General features: G+C 41.6%; 1 protein-coding gene across 6 annotated transcripts in view; it reads right to left on the bottom strand.

The window, feature by feature from the left end:
• TNIK (TRAF2 and NCK interacting kinase) overlaps positions 1–18,849 on the bottom strand; it is a 365,479-nt gene that overhangs the window by 258,081 nt on the left and 88,549 nt on the right. The gene's annotated exons all lie outside the window — the stretch shown is intronic.

Here is an 18,849-nt window from a genome sequence, read left to right on the forward strand (position 1 = left end):
AGCTGCTGCTCACAAACTTAATCCCCACTCAACATCCTTTGGTAGTTTGCTTTTCCACCCGGCCTGCAGATGCAGCAGAGAACATTTTAGTCAGCGCTAGCAAGAGAGACTGGAAAACGAGAGGGATGGCAAGTAAATTCCATGAGATCAATGTAAACAAACAGCACCATTAGTCAACAGGGGAGAGGATCAACTGCTTATTGCACTCTGGCATCATTTAAAAAATGGCTCAATTCCGCTGGCGTTAGTCTAAATTTCCCACAATGACTGGAGTAGCAGTAGACTGGAGGTATTGTGGGAGATTGCGGTAGTCACCAATGGAAACAATTGCCTTGGCCACAATTAAACTGCTTCTGTGCACTATATTTTTTGCTGATCGCCGAAAGAAATTGGTCAGTGCACTTTCTCCACCTGAAAACATCACCGCTATGGAAGGACAAAGCAGTGCAACTGAATCAAGGGGTCTGCCCAAGTCTGGTAGCATCCAGACAGACTAAGCCCAACTCTGCAATGAGACAAACCAAAGAGGAAAGGTGGAAAAGTAACATAAAGTAGTAAGGCCACGCTTAGAATACTGCATCCAGTGCTGGTAACCATGTGATAAAAAAGAAACTGCAACACTGGAAAGAGTGCAGAGAAAAGAACAACGAAGGTGATTAGGTGGCTGGTGGCGAAAACATATGAAGAACGGCTGTAGGAATTGGGTTTGTCTAAGTCTAGTGAAGAGAAGGACTAATGGTGACATGATAAGCAGTGTTCCAATATTTGAGGGGCTGCCACAAAGAAGAGGGAGTCAACCTATTTTCCAAAGTACCAGAAGGCAAGGCAAGAAACAATGGATGGAAACGAATCAAGGAGAGAAGTAGCCTAGAAATTTCTCTGAGGAGAAATTTCCTATCAGTGAGAACAATTAACCAGTGAAACCGCTTACCTTCAGAAGCTGTCGGTGGTCCATCATTGGATGCTTTTAAGAAGAGACTGTGCTGTCACTTTGTCTGAAATGGTATAGGGCCTCTTGTTTGTGCAAGGGGTTGACTAGAAGACCTCCAAGATCCCTTCAAGGTCTGTTATTCTGTTGGTTGACTCCCTGCTGTGCATCTCAGAAAGTGAGAAATACCACTTAATGATATTCATTGTGTCCGAATTTTTACCACTTTTGACAGGAAAGGGTTTCCTCCTTTCCTGTCAAAAGTGGTGAAATTTCGGACATCATGAGATCGGACTGAGATGCTGTTCCATGAACAAATAGCACTGAATCAAGAAAAAAGGAAGGAAGGAAGGAAGGAAGGAAGGAAGGAAGGAAGGAAGGAAGGAAGGAAGGAAGGAAGGAAGGAAGATTGATTTCAAAAAGCTGGGGGAAGGAAGAAACAAAGTCAAAAAGAAAAGACAAATATTTCCACAACACTCCGGCAATGATAAATTAAAACTGACAGCGCATAAGAGCAAAGAATGGCCCCTTTTCAATGCCAAAATACCAGGAAATAAAAGGAAATGCAAATTTGCTCTGGGATAGGTAGGGTAAAAGTTGGCCTCTACTGTTAGTTCATGCGGACAGCTGTGGCTACACAGATTCCAAACCACGGGAAACAGTAACCAGGATTGCATTTGGCAAAAAGCTCATCCAAAGAAAAGGAAAAGGTGGAGGGGGGGAAGAACCTCTGATTACTAGGTATTGAAGATGTTACATAAGGATGAAAGGGAAAAAAACCAAAGGTTTTTATCCCCTTCATTTTTGTAAGGTAAAAAAGGAACATGACTTTTCAATTATCGGGGGGGGGGGGAGGGGGGAGGAATCTTATGCAAGATTCCTGATCCCATGGAGCACTACATAAATATTCATCTGAATGTGGCCGCAGTTGTTTTTGGATCTTTTCTTTTTTAAAAAAACAAAAACAAAACTAGCTTGGTCTATTTTTTTCATTTACAATTATCATTTTGAACAATTTTTAAACAGATTATATTAATCAAGAAAAACATTACATGGAAACTGACATTTATTGATTGATTGATTGATTTGTCGCAACAGTATATATAAGCGTGAAATAACTATACAATATATAAGCATATATGCAAGCATAAGTATGTAATAACTATATTAATTGGATATAATGAAAGGAAACAATAGGACAGGAACGGTAGGCTCTTATGCACACCCCTTACAGACCTTTTTAGGAATGGGGTGAGGTCAATAGTAGACAGTTTTTGGTTAAAGCTTTAGGGATTTTGGGATTACAAAATTTCAACATTACAAAACAAGATGGCAGTAGGGCCCGATTTAAATTCATAGGAAATCACTGCATTGTATCTACTACCGCGTGTGGAAAAAGCATTCGGATAATTAGAGTTAGTAGGGCAGAATCCAGACAGAGAAAACAAAACACGATCACCAACTGTAATGGGCTGTGAGAATAACCTGGAGAAAGTAAGAGGAACAGTGGCAGCCAAGTAAACGGTAAGATAAAGAGATATCTGAGTCAAAGAAAGAATGTAATTTGAGAAAAAGCCTCAGGCTTTTACCCTCCCAAGTTCCCTTGAGGATAAAGGCAGGGAGGAGGGGTGGCAGATTCAGATTTGCAAACGTCTGTTATTATAATCCTATAATAAAAGTAGTTTTGCTATTCATAACTTTGCCGTCCAAGTCTGGTCTACCTCAAAGAGATGATACTAATATCTGCAAAGCATCTGTTGTGTGTCTGCTCACATTTATCGTGATGTGAATTTTCCATACCTCTTATCAGCCACTTGATGAGAATGCTCTCGAAATTACAAATATGCTCTCTGGAACACACACACACACACCACAAAACCAAGCTCTAACCCTCGCTAGAATTATCAAGATATTTTATAAAAACCATGAGGAGAATGTCTATCCTATAAGTTTATGCTCATGCAATTTGAAAGCTTCCCACATTTTGCACTATACCTCTCACCCGGTGAATGGGAACTGCTGGCTGAATTTTACTACAGTTCTAGCTCAAAATATATAAAGGTCATTCATGATTTAAGACTAGAAGTAAAGGAGAAAAGCGGTAAAAATGATAGGGATGTCTATGTAGTTGAAAATGCAGTTAAGGCATTTGTGGCTGGCCTTGCACAACATGCTGAAGTAGGCAAGAATAAGCCGTAAAATGATTTACGTGTTTGGCCAGAGCATGTTATATGACCAAAACCTTGCTTGGAGATATGACTTCTGATTGACACTGAATACATACGAGATACTTCAACAGAACATGAGTGTTATCTCTGAAACATGACCTAACATGACCTCTATAACTGTCTGGTTTGGTTCTGCAACCAACAAGACAGACCCAGACTCCAGAGGATAATTAGAACTGAAGAAAAAACAATTGCTACCAACCTGCCTTTGTTCTGTCCCCCCTCACCTCCATCCGAGCGATGGTTTAATTAGCCGGCACTATCAGTTCTGGCAGCAAAATAGCGAGCGTCTGCCAAGTGACTCTGTTATCTCCCTCGATGCCGATGAGTCACCCAGGAACAAACAGTACTTCAGCTCTTAGTTAATTTGCCTGCTACAAAGAGGCACAGCAGCTTTTGCTGCCTTTATAGCCTATGGGATATGGCTCCATGACTCAGCATTTCCTAGGCCTGCCCCACCCCTGCTTCTGTTGTTCCCGCCTCTCCTGCCTACGAAACCTAGGGTCCAGCCAGGCCTGATTACCATCAGCTGGATCTGGAGGCGTGGCCTGGGGGGGGAAGAGTAAGGGGATGGAGGCCTCGTTATCTCTTCCACCTGGCCTGCCTCTGGCTCCTGGAGCTGAGCCAGGAAGCCGGTGCTCCCGAGGTAAGTCCTGATGGCCCTTCCCCCTCACTTTTCAAGTCACTTTCTGGCAGGAGGCCCAGCTCGGGGGCGCAGACACAACAGCCTTCCATTGAGGACCCATATACTGCAGAAGTCAAAAAGAGGACTATGAAAATATTTATGACCCCTTGCATCCTGGACATAAACTGTTTCAACTCCTACCCTCAAAACGACACTATAGAACACTGTACACCAGAACAACTAGACACAAGAACAGTTTTTTCTCCGAACGGCCTCACACAGCTAAACAAATAATTCCCTCAACATTGTCAAACTATTTACTAAGTCTGCACTACTATTAATCTTCTCATTGTTCCCATCACCCATCTCCTTCCGCTTATGACTGTATGACTGTAACTTTTTTCCTTGTATCCTTACGATTTATCTTGATATTGTTTGCTGATTATTTTTACCCTATGACTATCATTAAGTGTTGTACCTTATGATTCTTGATGAAAGTATCTTTTCTTTTATGTACACTGAGAGCATACGCACCAAGACAAATTCCTTGTGTGTCCAATCACACTTGGCCAATAAAAACTCTATTCTATTCTATTCTAAAGAGAATTTGCATTGCAAAATGATGCCAAGGTTTCCTTCTTTTGAGGATGAAACAGATTTGTAAAACCTAGGTTTAGGGTTTTATGTTATATAAATCATGCCAATGAGATTTTGCTACATTTGGGATAGAATGTTAAGCCAATTTTTTCATGGAAATTTTCATACATTTTATAAGCCGACTTTCATGATTATGAAATGTTTTAAGAAGAAAAGGCACTACAAGGCACTAAGTGGGATTCCATTAGAATTAGATGCATAAAAATAGAGACGTATGGGAATAATTATTAATGCTAGGACGTAAGAAAGTTTAAAGCAGTGTTTCACAACCTTGGCAACTTTAAGATATGAAGTGACAAATGACATATGAATGACAAAATTAGTAGACCAGAGGAATGCTGTCGATATGATTTACTTGGACTTCAGTAAAGCATTTGATAAAGTAGACCATAACCTACTACTAGATAAAGTAGAAAAATGTGGGTTAGACAGCACCACCACCAGATGGATTCGTAACTGGCTGACCAACCGCACTCAACGTGTAGTCCTCAATGGAACTACATCCACATGGAGGGAAGTATGCAGTGGAGTACCCCAAGGCTCTGTTTTAGGCCCAGTACTCTTCAACATCTTCATCAATGACTTGGACGAGGGGATAGATGGGGAACTCATCAAATTTGCAGATGACACCAAGCTGGCAGGAATAGCCAACACTCCAGAAGATAGGCTCAAGTTACAGAAAGATCTTGATAGACTTGAACATTGGGCGCTATCTAACAAAATGAAATTCAACAGTGAAAAAAGTAAGGTTCTACATTTAGGCCAAAAAAACAAAATGCACCGGTACCGTATATGTGGTACCTTGCTCAATAGTAGTACCTGTGAGAGGGATCTTGGAGTCCTAGTGGATAACCATTTAGATATGAGCCAGCAGTGTGCAGTAGCTGCGAAAAAAGCCAACACAGTTCTGGACTGCATAAACAGAGGGATAGAATCAAGATCACATGAAGTGTTAGTACCACTTTATAATGCCTTGGTAAGGCCACACTTGGAATATTGCATCCAGTTTTGGTCGCCACGATGTAAAAAAGATGTTGAGACTCTAGAAAGAGTGCAGAGAAGAGCAACAAAGATGATTAGGGGACTGGAGGATAAAACATATGAAGAACGGTTGCAGGAACTGGGTATGTCTAGTTTAATAAAAAGGAGGACTAGGGGAGACATGTTAGCTGTGTTCCAATATCTCAGGGGTTGCCACAAAGAAGAGAGAGTCGGGCTGTACTCCAAAGCACCTGAGGGTAGAACAAGAAGCAATGGGTCGATCAAAGAAAGAAGCAACTTAGAACTAAGGAGAAATTTCCTGACAGTTAGAACAATTAATAAGTGGAATGACTTGCCTGCAGAAGTTGTGAATGCTCCAACATTGGAAATTTTTAAGAAAATGTTGGATAACCATCTGACTGAGATGGTGTAGGGTTTCCTGCCTAGGCAGGGGGTTGGACTAGAAGACCTCCAAGGTCCCTTCCAACTCTGTTGTTATGTTATGTTATGTTATGTTATGTTATGTTATGTTATGTTATGTTATGTTATGTTATGTTATGTTATGTTATGTTATGTTATGTTATGTTATGTTAAGTGAATGAAGCTGGCTGGGGAATTCTGGGATTTGAAGTCCTAGTATCTCAAAGTTGCCAAGATTGTAATCACCGGACTAGACAGAATCAGAAAACGTTTACTAAAATGATCTATTCAGAAAAGTCTAAAGTGAAGAACCTGAAAATCTGCAAATCTAATCCATCTGAGACTCCAGGTAATTCAAGCAAATATGCTTTTGAATTTGCTTTGCAGTTTAATTCACAGATATCTTGAGACTAAACATTTATGCTCTTATATCTCTGGAGCTTTTGGAGAGGGAGGCTATAAATAAAAGACATTTATCTATGTTTTAAATTGCAATTAAAACAAAAGAAAGCCAGCATCTGGCCTCATATTTTCTAGTGTTCTTCATAGTTAAGATTTATCATTACCAGTTCTAAATGTCTTAGCTGCTATAGCTTACATAAACAGATCTCAAGATTGGAAATTTATTCAGGCTTCATACTATGTTGCTTTGGAACAAAATCATCCACACCCTGTAGAAAAAAAACACATCTATATTGCAGTTGTGAAAAATCAGTAACATTTTTGACAATAGGATTAAATTGTTGCAAATTGCACTTCAACTTAACCACACATACAAAAAAAAATAATTCTTAGCACATGCAACAGAAAACAGGTAATTAGCATTAATAATCATAAACAGCCTAATCAGAAATCACGCAGTATCACAGGCTATAAAGTATTTTTACGAACCTCTGTTTGGAATAAACTTAACATGGATCTACAATTGGACTACTAACAGAATATGCTAAGCATTTGTTTACCTTGAAACTTTAATTAACTATATTTTCATGAGCATAATTAGCTTGGCTTGGCTTGTGTTTTTGGGAGATATTGTTCAGAAAAATTTGGAATACATCATTCTTCCACAACTGAAGTATAAGAAGAGGAAATATAAGACTCACTCTATTTTATAAGAATTTTACTAATTCATATAAATGGCCTTCTCTTCCAATACACAGTTGCCAAGTAGGTAAATTCACAAGGTACACAACTTTGAGCAAGTGGTACCGGTATCTACCCACTTCCAATGTTATACTCTAGAGATGTAATTTAGGAGATACAATAGCCACTGAATGGCTACCGATGGCTATTCTATTCTATTCTAATCTATGCTTCCTAGCATATAACAATGTGTAGTAATGGCTGTAACCAATCCATATTTCAGCTGCTACTTAAATCTAAACTTGTTGGCCTTCAGCCAGCTGGAATGCAATTTGATCTTAAGAGATTCCAGAGTGCCCTGCTTGTATTTGACATCCTGGGATCCTCCATTACTTTAAAAAAAATTAACAGCATCTGCAAAGGTATTTATTTAGAGTTAGGGAAGTTGAAAGCCTTCACTTGTATTTGCTACAAAACAATGCATTTATTTTGGAATTTAAAGCAACCCTTGAACGGTGTGAGTTAATGCTATGTGAAGAGTGAGAGTCCAGATTAAAATGCTTATTAAGTCAATTCTGTAATTTTACCCTTGTAGAAAGTGATTTTCAGGTTTGTGGCAGACAATCAGCTGCACGTAACTAATAATTCTGATATACAGAAAGTTCTTCTTTCAGAAGTTAAACTATCATTTCCAAAAACTGTTCTTTAGTATATATATATATATAAAACACTGTTCCAACAATTGCTTTTAAATGCATTGGAGAATGACTGAAAATCACATTAACACAATCATTCATATTATATGGCAATTGGATGCTATATAAAAGGGGGGAGGAAACTAAGTGAAAGAATAAATGAATTTGAACGTCACCCTTCATGCTTCATTATTGATCACTGGAGGAATTGAAGTTGCTTATATATTCATTATCCAGGATTCAAAAGTGTAACAATGCCATCTAGTAATTTCAAATAGACATTTTGTTCAGTTCTGTATGCTGATGTTTTTCAAGTACTACCAGACTGCAAAACAGAATTTTTCAGCCTTTAAAAAAAAACTGAGAAATTTGAAATAACACAAGTTTCAATAATATTCTTTATTTTTCTCTTCAATCAACACATTGATTATAGATTTTACTTTAATATTTTATCAAAGTCTGTGTAGTTCACAAAAGGAAGTCCAGTACTTTTTTTTAGATTGGGTTGGTATATTGTTTATATGATGTCTTTGTTTTAATTTAAGGTAAGAAGATATTTTATTATGTATTTGTATCTTACCGAAGAAAATTGGAAATCATTTTTGTAACTTTTACTTTTTCATGTCTTTTTTTAATTTTTCCCTTTTGATCCTTTCCTTTTTAATCTTTTATTATTATTTTGTATTTTAGCTTTTACTGAAACTTAAGTTAGCTAAAGAAAGTCCTAGAGCTAGCATAACATCCATCCTATTTCAATATTTTGTCTTTATGGTAAAAACTGCTGAAAATTCAATTACATTAAATTAGTGTTGCTCAGTTAATGATGTAAAATGAATCTAAAACTCACAAAAATAACCTTCATTTGCATCAAGCCAGAAACCAGAAGACTGTAAGTTCTAGTCCCACCTTAGGCAAGAAAGCCAGGTGGCTAACTCTGGGGCAGTAACTCTCTCAGTTTAACCCACCTCGCAAGGGTGTTGTGTGGGGAAAATAGGTGGAGAAAGGACAATCCAAGAGTTCCACTGAAACTCTGGTTTGACAAAGTTTGGATACAATGGAGTGGGCTTATGTAGTTTAGTATGAATTTATTACTTTATCAAAGCATCCAATCTTGTGTTATCTGCCACCTAAATGTTTTCGGAAACTTTGGGAAAAATTAAGAAGAGAATTAAAGAAATTGAGGGGAAAGCGTGCCTCATAGAAGAATATTACATTGGTGTGTGCATGGGATTATACAGTGAACCTCACAACGAGATTAGAACTGTAAGATAGCCTGTTATTAAAACACAGCAGCCTGCAATTACTGAAGGCTCGAATCCCACCAGGCCCAAGGTTGATTCAGCCTTCCATCCTTTATAAGGTAGGTAAAATGAGGACCCAGATTGTTGGGGGGGCAATAAGTTGACTTTGTAAATATACAAATAGAATGAGACTATTGCCTTACACACTGTAAGCCGCCCTGAGTCTTCGGAGAAAGGCGGGATATAAATGTAAATAAATAAATAAATAAAAAACCTACCACATTACACTAAATCACAATTTGTGAAACATGATTTACTGAATAATTCAGATTGACTATATGCTATGTCAATATGCTATGTCAAAATCAAACAAATCCATTCTGATTTGGTGTATAAACCCAGTCATAGTATATAGGGCACATTAACAGAAGAGAATAACAAAGTTGGAAGGGACCTTGGAGGTCTTCTTCTAAGGCAAAAAATCCTATACCATTCCAGACAAATGGCTGTCCAGACTCTTCATAAAAACTCTACAGTGTTGGAGCATTCACAACTTCTGGAGGCAAGTCGTTACCTGATTAATTATTCTAACTGTCAGGATATTTCTCTTTAGTTCTAGGTTGCTCCTCTCCTCGATTATTTTCCATCTATTGATTCTTCTCCTGACTTCAGGTGCTTTGAAGAATAGGTTGACCCCCTCTTCTTTGGGTCAGCCCCCTAGATATTGGAACAATGCTATCATGTCATCTCCTATTCCTTCTTTTAATTAAACTAGACATATCTTTCCATGGAAGCATTCTGCCCAATTCAGAATTTTTGAAGGACGAGGCTGCGTTTTCCAAAATTCTGCACTTCTTAAAATGGCTTAGAGATACATTAAATTAACAGAGACTATTAAGAGATCCTTAAAATTCTGAACTCCAAAGTACACAAGGATTTCATAAATGATATTTTTTACCAAAAAAAAAAGTTTGTTGGCTTTGTTTAGTTTCATTTTCAAATGTTATTTTGTCAAGAGGCCTGAAAGTTGAGCAAAAACATAAATATATTCAAACACTTTCAACAACCCATAGAAAGGACAAAAATTCCATTGCTAGCTTTCATTTGCTTTGTCATTCCAAAGACCTTCTATATGGGCTGGAGAGTTGTTTCTCTTGTGTTCTTGTAACCATGAGAAAGTTTTGTGATGAGGAGAAAAAGATTTTTTATTTTTTTGGGGGGTCCTCATCAGGTCAATCTAAAATGCTTTCCAAGTAGCTTTAAAATATATTTTTACAGAAAAAGATAAGACATGCACAGAAGAAAAAAGAACATATTCATATTTCTCCCACTAAAGCTAATCTCCATTGCCTGAAGCTCATTTCAGTACAAAAGAGCCAAAAAAAAACCCTATTTTTTTCAGACTGACCCCAATAATTAAGATTTTATACTTCCCCAGAGAAATCGGAGCACATGAAACATTAATACTTCTTCCTTATTTACACTTCCATATGGAGTTTAAAGGGGTTTTAAAACAGCATTCTCTCATAGTCCAAAATCTGAAGATGATGAATAATTTCTGGCATCAAAAGGGCATTAGATCAACCATACACACATTGGAATTTCTGAGCTGGAAAGAAACAAATCCCCACAGACATCTCTACTAGAAGATCCCGCACGAAAACACAGATTTTGCAGGCAGCTTTTTCTTCCCATCGTTTTTGAAGGTCTTCCCTAATTGTACATGATTTATATAGCAGATTGCAAAATGTTATTGGGTTAATGTCATTTATACCACTGCTTCTTGTTTTCAGAGAAGGAGGCTGACAATATTTGCTAATTAATTTTGTCTTTCTCGCTTTTCTGGCTAAATAAAATGATGAAGGCAACAAAAGCTCTACCATATTTTGAGCAAAGAAAACCTTCAAAATGTATGTTGTGATGTGAGGAAATAGATTTTAATTTGTTTGTTAATGTGAGGAGGAGAAAAATATCACTGGTGAACAGAGGGTGATTGGAAGCAAAACTATTTGTCCATTCTTTAGGGAGAAAGGAATGGATGGGAAGGGCCCAAGGCTGTCAATTACTATAATGTCTTCATTTAGACTTCTCCCAAGGGATGCTAAAATTAAGCAATGAGGTCGTGCTAATCACTAAGATACTGTTCTTCATCTTGACCTGCCAATGACTGACTAGGAATGTTCAATGATACTATTCTAGGAACTGAACCTCCGGAGAGTATCCAAAAGAAGTTCTTGTTCTTCTGAAGAATATCAGAACACTGTTCTTGTTGGGGAGAGGGAAAAGGAAAGAGTACCATGTATGTTTGCTTCTTTGAGTTGTACCAAATAAAGATGGGATTTTGCAAGTGCTGCAGCGCATAAAACCAGACGCATCACTGGTTTTACAAAATCACAAAACTCCATCTCACTGATTTTGGCCATGTCATGCAGGGGAATTCACTGGAGAAAGCAATTGTGTTTGGAAGAGTTTGCAGAAAAAGGAATTTTTAAAAAGGCTGTCAAAGAACATGGTGCTGGACATCATCAAAGCTGACGCCAACCAGGACATAGAACAACTCGAAGAAATAGTGTAAGATCATGTATGAGCCATGGTGGTGCAGTGGTTAGAGTACAGTACCGCGGATTACTTCTGCTACGTGCAGGCTGTCTGCAATTTGGCAGTTCAAATCCCACCAGGCTCAAGGTAGACTCAGCCTTCCATCCTCCCGAGGTGAGTAAAATGAGGACCCAGATTGTTGGGAGGCAATAGGATGACTCCGTAAACTGCTTAGAGAGGGCTGTAAAGCAGAGGTCTCCAACCTTGGCAACTTTAAGCCTGGTGGACTTCAACTCCCAGAAATCCCCATTGAAGTCCTCCAGGCTTAAAATTGCCAAGGTTGGAGACCACTGCTGTAAAGCACTGTAAAGTGGTATATAAGTCAGAAGACATGGAGAGCCCTTGCCAGTGGTGGGTTTCAAAATTTTTCACTACCGGTTCTGTGGGGGTGTGGCTTGGTGGGTGTGGCATGGCTTAGTGGGTGTGGCTTGGTGGTGTGGCAGGGGAAGGATACTGTAAAATCTCCATTCCCACCCAATTCTTGGGGAAGGTTACTGCAAAATCCCCATTTCCTCCCGATCAGCTGGGACTCAGGAGGCAGAGAATAGATGGGGGCAGAGCCAGTCAGAATTTTTACTACCGGTTCTCCAGAACTGGTCAGAACCTGCTGAAACCCACCTCTGGCCCTTGCCCATAGAATGGCCAAGAGTTGGACACACACTTCATCTTTATCACTGTAGAGAAGAACAGGCAGAGCTGAATCCAAACTCTTTTTTATTCCATTGTCCCTTTTCTGGCACCAATTTAGTACTGAACTTTACCTGACTAAATTCTTCTGTATAAGATTTGAATAAATCGTCTATGCTGCAATCTCATGAACGGTTTTGATTCTTTACACCTGACAGATATACATCAAATTAATGGATGAATATTTCTTTCCAGACTATGCCAATGAATCCATTAAATTAATTAAACATATTCTCTCTTCATGTGTCATTTCAAAACAATTGGTGGGGGGGGTGGGGATTAGAAGTTATGCCTACCTGACTTTCTGTTCAGATTTATAAAACAATCTTATGTGTTCTACATTAAAGAGTTACTCTGTGTCTGCATCTGTTACTTTTGAGCTTGAATCATGGATGTTTCAAACTCCCAATTACTTCCAGAATTGACAGAATGGTCAGTTTCAAATTCATCGCAATTGTTTCAAATTTGAAATAGAAAGCTTTGAGCTTGAAATCTTTCAGTTTTAACCATGATTTTCATGCCTCTTCATTAGTTGGCCTTTTGTAGTTTTAAAAAATTTAACAGTAGGTAAAATGTGTCACAGAAAAATATATATTCTGAGCCTTCATTTCCTCCACACCTTTTCAATACTTTTTTCCTGAAAGTTAATATTTTCTGAACATTATTTCATACATTGCAGGACATCTCAAGCACTTAATATCATTTTAAGTAAAATATTGGCAGTTAAATTGTTTCTCTATTTCTCCTCAAAACAGGCAATCCATCCATCCATCCATACATACATACATACATACATACATACATACATACATACATACATATAAAGACAGTACTATTTATGGAGTAAGAAAGCAATGTAGAAACTTATTATATAGTGCAGCAACTAAAGAAGACTTCCTGAACTGTGTTCTCCAGATGTTTAGATTTCAGCTCCCAGAATTCATGCAACTTTTGAATTGGGAGAAGTCATCACACTACTTGGGTCGCTCTGTTCAGTCATTACATGAACATTTCCAGTTTTCAGGGTAATGAGTTCTACTGTTCAATTTCCCTCCATGATGTCCCAACATTATTTTATTTATTTATTTATTTATTATTATTTATTATTTAAATTTTTATACCGCCCTTCTCCCGAAGGACTCAGGGCGGTTTACAGCCAGATAAAATAAACATTCCTATTACAAAATAAATACTATTAAAATACCACTAAAAAACTTATTCAATTTGGCCGCAATTAAAATTTAGCAAATAATAAAACCCATTAAAAACCCATTAAAAACCCATCGATAAAACCCAATTAAAAACCCATAAAAAGCTAACCCAGTCCAGCGCAAATAAATAAGTGAGTTTTGAGCTCGCGGCGAAAGGTTCGGAGGTTCGGAAGTTGTGAAGTCCTGGGGAGTTCGTTCCAGAGGCGGAGCCCCACAGAGAAGGCCCTTCCCTGGGTGTCGCCAGGCGACACTGTCGCGCCGGCGGCACCCTGAGAGTCCCTCTCTGTGAGGCGCGCAGGTCGGTGAGAGGTATTCGGTAGCAGGCGGTCCCGTAAGTAACCCGGCCCTATGCCATGGGCGCTTTAAAGGCGTTCACCAACACCTTGAAGCGCACCGGAAGGCCACAGGTAGCCAGTGCAGCCTCGCAGGATAGGTGTCACTCGGGAGCCACGAGGGCTCCCTCTATCACCAGCAGCTGCATTCTGGACCAACTGCAGCCTCGGATGCCCTTCAAGGGAGCCCCATGTAGAGAGCATTGCAGTAGTCAGGCGAGGCGTCACAAGGCGTGGTGACTGTGCACAAGGCATCCCGGTCTAGAAAGGCGCAACTGGCGCACCAAGCGAACCTGGTGGAAAGCTCTCCTGGAGGCGGCCGTCAAATGATCTTCAAAAGACAGCCGTGCATCCAGGAGAACGCCCAAATTGCGCACCTCTCCATCGGGGCCAATGACTCGCTCCCGACAGTCAGCCGCGGACTCAGCTGACTGTGCGGGATGCCGGCATCCACAGCCACTCCGTCTTGGAGGATTGAGCTTGAGCCTGTTTCTCCCCATCCAGACCCGTCGGCTTCCAAACACCGGGACAGCACTTGATAGCTTCATTGGGGTGGCCGGTGTGGAAAAGTACAGCTGGGTGTCATCAGCGTACAGCTGGTACCTCACACGAAGCCACTGATGATCTCACCCAGCGGCTTCATATAGATGTTGAACAGAAGGCGAGAGAATCGGCCCTGCGGCACCCACAAGTGAGGCGCGGGCGACCTCTGCCCGTCAACACCGTCTGCGACGGTCGGAGAGATAGGAGGAGAACCACCGATAAGCGGTGCCTCCACTCCCAATCCCTCCAACCGGCGCAGCAGGATACCATGGTCGATGGTATCGAAAGCCGCTGAGAGGTCTAATAGGACCAGGGCAGAGGAATAACCCCTATCCTGGCCCTCCAGAGATCATCCACCATGACCAAAGCCGTCTCAGTGCTGTAACGGGTGGAAGCGGACTGGAGCAGGTCCAGATAGACAGTTTCCTCCAGGTGCAGGGGAAACTGATATGCCACCATACTCTCTACAACCTTCGCGCGCGGGTTGGAGACCGACGATAATTACCCAAAACAGCGGGTCAGGAAGGCTTCTTGAGGAGGGCCTCACCACCGCCTCTTTCAAGGCGGCGGAAGACTCCCTCAACAAGGAAGCACTCGTAAGCCCCTGGAGCCAGCCTCGTGTCACCTCCTGGTGGCCAGCACCAGCCAGGAGGGCACAGGTCCAATAAACACGTGGTGGCATTCAATCTACCCAGCAACCTGTCCATGTCCTCGGGAGTCACAGGGTCAAACTCATCCCAAACAACATCACCAAGACCGCCCTCAGATACCCGTCTGAATCGCCACAATTTTGGTCCAGACCGTCCCTAAGCTGAGCGATTTTATCGTATAGATAACCGTTAAACTCCTCAACGTCCCATAGCGGGTCATCCCGCTCCCCTGGTGAAGGAGGCGGGTCAGAACTGGGGCAGCTGGGCGGTTATCTGCCGGCGCAATGAGGAGGCGTAGCGCCTCGCTTCCTCAGTGCCACTAGGTAGGTCTAGTATAGGATCTAACTAGTGTCCGATCAACCTCTGAGCGGCTGGACCTCCAGGAACTCTCTAGGCGTCTTCTCCGGCGTTTCATCCCCTCAGCTCCTCGGAGAACCAAGGGCGGTTGGGATCTGCGCCGGGTCAGAGGCCGCAAAGGCCTGACACGGTCTAAGGCCCCAGCCGCAGCCCGTTCCCAGGCTGCAGCTAGTTCCTCTGCCGTGCCGTGAGCCAGACCCTCAGGAAGTGGCCCAAGCTCCGTCCGAAACCTCTCTGGGTCCATCAGGCGCCTGGGGCGGTACCATCGTAATGGTTCCGTCTCCCTGCGGTGTTGGGTAGCGGTCAGAAAGTCCAGGCGAAGGAGAGTGATCTGACCATGACAAAGGTTCAATGACTATTTCCTTTAAGTCCAGATCTCTCAACCACTGACCAGAGACAAAATCAGGTCAGTGTGCCTCCCCGATGTGAGTGGGGCCATCCACTACTTGAGTCAGGTCCAAGGCCGTCATGGAGGCCAAGAACTCCCGAGCTACCGTCGATGGCGAGCGGCAGATGGCAAGTTAAAGTCCCCATGACTAACAGTCTGGGGTCTCCACTACCACCCGGCAAGCACCTCCAGGAGCTCGGGCAGGGCAGCTGTCACGCAGCAAGGAGCCAGGTCTGCGACCAGCAAGCCCATCTGACATCTATGACCCCACCTCACAAGAGGATTCACACCCGGCGATCTGAGGTACAGTGGTCTCCCTCGGCTCTAGACTCTCTTTAATAACAACCGCCACCTCCACCCCTACCCTGGCCCTCGGCTGATGGAATGCACGGAAACCGGTGGGCACATCTCGACCAGGGCACACCTTCAGTGCCCAACCAGGTCTCCGTGCGCCTATAATATCCGGCACCCCTGAATCAGATCATGTATGAGCCATGGTGGTGCAGTGGTTAGAGTACAGTACATGGATTACTTCTGCTACGTGCAGGCTGTCTGCAATTTGGCAGTTCAAATCCCACCAGGCTCAAGGTAGACTCAGCCTTCCATCCTCCCGAGGTGAGTAAAATGAGGACCCAGATTGTTGGGAGGCAATAGGATGACTCCGTAAACTGCTTAGAGAGGGCTGTAAAGCAGAGGTCTCCAACCTTGGCAACTTTAAGCCTGGTGGACTTCAACTCCCAGAAATCCCCATTGAAGTCCTCCAGGCTTAAAATTGCCAAGGTTGGAGACCACTGCTGTAAAGCACTGTAAAGTGGTATATAAGTCAGAAGACATGGAGAGCCCTTGCCAGTGGTGGGTTTCAAAATTTTTCACTACCGGTTCTGTGGGTGTGTGGCTTGGTGGGTGTGGCATGGCTTAGTGGGTGTGGCTTGGTGGTGTGGCAGGGGAAGGATACTGTAAAATCTCCATTCCCACCCAATTCTTGGGGAAGGTTACTGCAAAATCCCCATTTCCTCCCGATCAGCTGGGACTCAGGAGGCAGAGAATAGATGGGGGCAGAGCCAGTCAGAATTTTTACTACCGGTTCTCCAGAACTGGTCAGAACCTGCTGAAACCCACCTCTGGCCCTTGCCCATAGAATGGCCAAGAGTTGGACACACACTTCATCTTTATCACTGTAGAGAAGAACAGGCAGAGCTGAAGGGGTTGCGCTCTAAATCCAAACCCTTTTTTATTTTGTTGTCCCTTTTCTGGCACCAATTTAGTACTGAACTTTACCTGACTAAATTCTTCTGTATAAGATTTGAATAAATCTTCTATGCTGCAATCTCATGAACGGTTTTGATTCTTTACACCTGACAGATATACATCAAATTAATGGATGAATATTTCTTTCCAGACTATGCCAATGAATCCATTAAATTAATTAAACATATTCTCTCTTCATGTGTCATTTCAAAACAATTGGTGGGGGGGGTGGGGATTAGAAGTTATGCCTACCTGACTTTCTGTTCAGATTTATAAAACAATCTTATGTGTTCTACATTAAAGAGTTACTCTGTGTCTGCATCTGTTACTTTTGAGCTTGAATCATGGATGTTTCAAACTCCCAATTACTTCCAGAATTGACAGAATGGTCTGTTTCAAATTCATCGCAATTGTTTCAAATTTGAAATAGAAAGCTTTGAGCTTGAAATCTTTCAGTTTTAACCATGATTTTCATGCCTCTTCATTAGTTGGCCTTTTGTAGTTTTAAAAAATTTAACAGTAGGTAAAATGTGTCACACAGAGAAAAATATATATTCTGAGCCTTCATTTCCTCCACACCTTTTCAATACTTTTTTCCTGAAAGTTAATATTTTCTGAACATTATTTCATACATTGCAGGACATCTCAAGCACTTAATATCATTTTAAGTAAAATATTGGCAGTTAAATTGTTTCTCTATTTCTCCTCAAAACAGGCAATCCATCCATCCATCCATCCATCCATACAAACATACATACATACATACATACATACATACATACATACATACATACATATAAAGACAGTACTATTTATGGAGTAAGAAAGCAATGTAGAAACTTATTATATAGTGCAGCAACTAAAGAAGACTTCCTGAAGTGTGTTCTCCAGATGTTTAGATTTCAGCTCCCAGAATTCATGCAACTTTTGAATTGGGAGAAGTCATCACACTACATGGGTCTCTCTGTTCAGTCATTACATGAACATTTCCAGTTTTCAGGGTAATGAGTTCTACTGTTCAATTTCCCTCCATAATGTCCCAACATTATTCTGCGTCCCTTTATTCTGTATCAGTTCTGTTGTGATAGAGAATACAGGGCCCAACTTACTTTTGCTTGGCGTTTTTTCACTTATTCAAAAAAAGACTGGTCCTCAACTTATGACCAAAATTGAGCCCAACATCTCTACTGCTAAGCGAGATATTGGTTAAGTGCATTTTGCCCCACTTTATGATTTTTCTTGCCACAGTCGTAAAGTGAATCACTGCAGTTGCTAAGTTAGCAATACAACTGTTAAGTGAAGCTGGCTTCCCCCCTGACTTTGCTTGTCAGAAGGTCGCAAAAGGGGTTCACATGACCCCAGGACACTGCAACCGTCATAAATATGAGTCAGTTTGCCAAGCACTTGAAATTTGATCAGGTGACCGTAGGGATGCTACCACAATGGTAAGTGTGAAAAAAGGGTCCTAAGTCGCTTTTTTCAGGGCCGTTGTCACTTTGAATGGTCACTAAACGAACTGTTGTTAAGTCATGGACTATCTGTATTGCTAATCCCTCTGATCTTTTCAAGGGTAAACAGGTCCTTTAGTCTCTTCAGAATGGCTGTTCGACTGGAGAATTCTGGGAGCTGAAGGGCAAACATCTAGAGCAGTGATGCTGTCGCGTGCCAAAAGCAGGGGGGGAATGCGGGGGGAATGCGGGGGGGGGGTGTCACGCATGCACATGCCCACACCCATAATTCAATGCGCCCCACCCCCCATGCATGCATGCATGGTACCCCATGCTTCCCACACTTTGGGCACGCGATGGCACAGTGGGCTAGGTAGGCCTGTTATTTGCCCTCCCCAGCCTCCAGAGGCTTTCTAGGAGCCTGGGGAAGGTGAAAACAGCCTTCCCCACCCCCACTGGAGGCCATCTGGAGGCCAGAAAAGGCCTGTTTCCCAAAAGACCCGAAAATCAGCTGGCCGGTGCACGCATG

Source organism: Ahaetulla prasina, chromosome 6 (genome assembly GCF_028640845.1).
Source record: "Ahaetulla prasina isolate Xishuangbanna chromosome 6, ASM2864084v1, whole genome shotgun sequence".
NCBI classification, from domain to species: domain Eukaryota; kingdom Metazoa; phylum Chordata; class Lepidosauria; order Squamata; family Colubridae; genus Ahaetulla; species Ahaetulla prasina.